Source organism: Loxodonta africana, chromosome 3 (assembly GCF_030014295.1).
Source record: "Loxodonta africana isolate mLoxAfr1 chromosome 3, mLoxAfr1.hap2, whole genome shotgun sequence".
Taxonomy (NCBI): Eukaryota; Metazoa; Chordata; class Mammalia; order Proboscidea; family Elephantidae; genus Loxodonta; species Loxodonta africana.
This window is the reverse complement of record NC_087344.1, coordinates 192,600,655-192,605,420: the sequence shown is the minus strand read 5'-3', so window position 1 is coordinate 192,605,420 and position 4,766 is coordinate 192,600,655.

The following is a 4,766-nucleotide window of genomic DNA, read 5'->3' as shown; positions in this document are numbered from 1 at the left end:
GTGCTGGAAGTCCTAGCTAGAGCAATAAGACAAGAAAAAGAAATAAAAGGCATCCAAATTGGAAAGGCCAAATTAAAACTATCCTTATTCACAGATGATATGACCCTATACATAGAAAACCTCAAAGATTCCACGAGAAACTACTGGAACTGATAGAAAGATTCAGCAGAGTAGCAGGATACAAAATAAACATAGAAAAATCAGCTGGATTCGTGTACACCAACAAAGAGAATTTTGAAAAGGAAATCTAGAAAAAATAATACTATTTAGGGATAAATCTAACCAGGGACGTAAAAGACCTATACAAAGAAAACTACAAAACTATTATAAGAAACAAAAAGAGACCTATATAAACGGCAAAACATACCATGCTTATGGATAGGAAGACTCAATATAGTGAAAATGTCAATTCTACCAAAAGCAATTTACAGATACAATGCAATCCCGATCCAAATACCTACAGTATAATTTAACAAGATGGAAATGCTAATCACTAGTTTTATAGGGAAAGGAAAAGGTCCCAGATAAGTAAAACATTATTGAAAAATAAGAACAAAGTTGGAGGCCTCACACTACCTGATTTCAGAACCTACTGTACAGCCATGGTAGTCAAAACAGCCAGGTACTGGTACAACAACAGACACATAGACCAACTGAACAGAATTGAGAACACAGGCATATCCATCCACCTATGGTCAACTGACATTTGAGAAAGATCCAAAGTCCATTAAATGGGGAAAAGACAATCTATTTAACAAAAGATGCTGGCAAAACTGGATGTCTGTAAAAAAAAAAAAAAAAAGATATAGGACCCATACCTTGTACCATACAAAAAAACTAATTCAAAATGGATCAAAGACCTAAATATGTAAACTAAAACTATAAAATAAAGATCATAGAAGAAAAAATAGGGACAACCCTAGGGACCCTACCATACAGCATAAATACAATACAAATTGTAATGAAGAATGCACAAACACCAGAATATAAACTAGATAACTGGAGCTCCTAAAAATTAAACACTTATTCTCATCAAAAGACTTCACCAAAACAATAAAGAGAAAATCTACAGACTGGGAAAAAAATTTGGACTACAACATATCCAACAAGGATTTACTCTCCAAAATCTATAGAATACTTCAATGCCTCAACAGCAAAAAGACAAATAAGCAATCAAAAAATGGGCAAAAGATACGAATAGACACTTCACCAAAGAAGACATTCAGGCAGCTAACAGACACTTGAGGAAATGCTTGAAATCATTAGCCATTACAGAAAAGCAAATCAAAACTACAATGAGACACAATCTCACCACAACATTACTGTCACAATTCAAAAAAAAAAAAAAAAAAAACACCACTTGTCTGTCAGTTTGTGGTACACTGTTGTCTTGCATGTTGCTGTGATACTGGAAGGTTTGCCATCGATATTTCAAATACCAGCAGGATCACCCATGGTGGACAGTTTTCAACAGAGCTTCCAGACTATGGCAGACTAGGACGAAGGAACTAGCAGTCTACTTCTGAAAAAAAAATGGCCAGTGAAAATCTTATGAATAGCGAAGGAACATTGCCTGATACAGTGCCAGAAGATGAGTCCCTCAGGTTGAAAGGCACTCAAAATAGGACTGAGGAAGAGCTGCCCCCTCAAAATAGAGTCAACCTTAATAATATGGATGGGGTCAAGCTTTCAGGACCTTCATTTGCTGGTGTGCCACAAGACTCAAAATGAGAATAAACAGCTGCAAACATCCATTAAAAACTGGAATGTGGAATGTACAAAGAATGAATCTAGGAAAATTGGAAGTTATCAAAAATGAAATGGAACAAATAAAGATCAATATCCTAGGCATTAGTGAGCTGGAATGGGCTGCTATTGGCCATCTTGAATCAGACAATCATGTAGTCTACAATGCTGGGAATGAAAAGTTGAAGAGACATGGCCTCATATTCATTGTCAAAAAGAACATTTCAAGATCTATCCTGAGGTACAAACTCTATCAGTGATAGAATCATATCCATACGCCTATAAGGAAGACCCATTAATACCAATATTGTTCAAATTTACATATCAACCACTAAGGCCAAAGATGAAGAAATTGAAGATTTTTACCAACTTCTGCATTTTGAAATTGATCAAACATGCAATCAAGATGCATTGACATTTACTGGTGACAGGAATGTAAAAGTTGGAAACACAGAAGAAGGATTGGTAGTTGGAAAATACGGCCTTGGTGATAATAACAACGCCAGAGATAGCATGATAGACTTTTGCAAGACCAACAACTTCTTCATTGCAAATATCGTTTTTCAACAATTTAAACAGTGACTATACATGTGAGTCTCCTTAGATGTAATACACAGGAATCAAATCAACTACATTTGTGAAAAGAGATGATGGAAAAGCTCAATATCATCAGTCAGAACAAGGCCAAGGGGCTGACTGCAGAACAGACCATCAACTGCTCATATGCAAGTTCAAGTTCAAGTTGAAGAAAATTAGAACAATAGCTAAGTATGACCTTGAGTATATCTCACCTGAATTTAGAGACCATCTCAAGGATAGATTTGAAGATTGAACACTAATGACCAAGGAGCAGACAAGTTGTGGGATGACAACAAGGACATCATACATGAAGAAAGCAAGGGGTCATTAAAAAGACAAGAAAGAAAGGACCAAAATGGATGTCAAAAGAGACTCTGAAAATTGCTCTTGAGCATCAAGTAGCTAAAGTGAAAGGAAGAAATGATGAAGTAAAAGAGCTGAACAGAAGATTTCAAATGGTGGCTCGAGAAGACAAAGTATTATGATGAAATCTGCAAAGACCTGGAGATAGAAAACCAAAAGGAAAAACACCCTCGGCATTTTTCGAGCTGAAAGAACTGAAGAAAAAAATCAAGCCTTGAGTTGCAATATTGAAAGATTCTGTGGGGGAAAATACTAATGATGCAGGGAGGATCAAAAGAAGTTGGAAGGAATACAGAGTCACTTGATCAGATGCTACCTCCTAAAATGTTCAACCATTTCAGGAGGTAGCATATGATCAAGAACCAATGGTACTGAAGGAAGAGGTCCAAGCAGCAATGAAGGCATTGGCAAAAAGGAAGCCTCCAGGAATTGACTGAATACCGAGATGATTCAACAAGTGGATGAAGCACTGGAAGCACACACTGGTCTATGCCCAGAAATTTGGAAGAGAGCTATTTGGCCAACCAACTGGGAGAGATCCATATTTGTACCCATTCCAAAGAAAGGTGATTCAACAGAATGCAGAAATTATCAAACAATATCATTAACATCACACACAAGTAAAACTGTGCTGAAGATCATTCAAATGTGGTTGCAGCGGTACATCAATGGGGAAGTGCCAGAAATTCAAGCCAGATTCGGAAGGGGACGTGGGACAAGAGATATCATTTCTGATGTCATGTGGATCTTGGCTGAAAGCTGAAAATACCAGAAGGATGTTTACCTGTGTTTTATTGACTATGCAAAGGCATTTGACTGTATAGATCATAAAAAATTATGGATAATAGTGCAAAGAATGGGAATTCCAGAACACTTAATCGTGCTAATGAGGAATCTGTACTTAGACAAAAAAGCAGTCTTTCAAACAGAACAAGGGGATACTGGGTGGTTTAAACTCAGGAAAGGTATGTGTCAGTGTTGCATCTTTCTACCATATTTGTTCAATCTCTATGATGAGCAAATAGTCTGAGAAGCTGTACTACACGGCATCAGGACTGAAGGAAGACTCATTAACAGCCTGTGACATGCAGACGACACAACCTTGGTTGCTGAAAGTGAAGGGAACTTGAAGCACCTATAGATGAAGATCAAAGACCACCGCCTTCTGTCTGGATTGCACCTCAACATAAAGAAAACAAAAATCCTCACAACTGGACCAATAAGCAAAGGTGTGATAAAAGGGAGAAAAGACTTCATTTTACTTGGATCCACAATCAACACCCATGGAAACAGAAGTCAAGAAATGAAAGGACACATTGCATTGGGCAAATCTACTGCAAAAGACCTCTTTAAAGTGTTAAAAAACAAAGATGTCACTTTGAGGACCAAGGCATGCCTGACTCAAGCCATGGTGTTTTCAATTACCTCACATGCATGTGAAAGCTGGACAATGAATAAGGAAGGCCAAATAATTGATGCTTTTGAATTATGATGTTGGCGAAGAATATTGAATGAACAAAGCTGTCTTGGAAGAAATACAGCCAGAGTGCTTCTTGAAGCAAGGATGGCGAGACTTTGTCTCAAGTTCTTTGCACATGTTATCAGGAAGGACCAATCTCTGAAGAAGGACATCAAGCTTGGTAAAGTAGAGGGTCAGCAAAAAAGAAGACTCACAACAAGATGGATTGACACAGTGGCTGCAACAACGGTCCTAAGTAAAAAAATGATTGTAAGGATGGCACAGGACTAGGCAGTGTTTTGAGTTCTGTTTTACAAAGGGTCACTGTGAGTCACAACTTACTGGATGGCACCTAACGACAACGATCAAAAAAAGAGGAAATAACAAATGTTGGAGAGGTAGCAGAGAGATTGGAACTCTTATGTACTGCTGGTGGGAATGTAAAATGCTACAATCACTATGGAAAATGACATCGTGCCTCTCGAAGAAGCAAGAAATAGAAATATCATGCAATCCAGCAATTCCACTCCTAGGAATACACCCTACAAAAATAAGAGCCACCACATGAATAGACATATGCACACCCATATTCACTGCACAATTATTTACAATAGCAAAA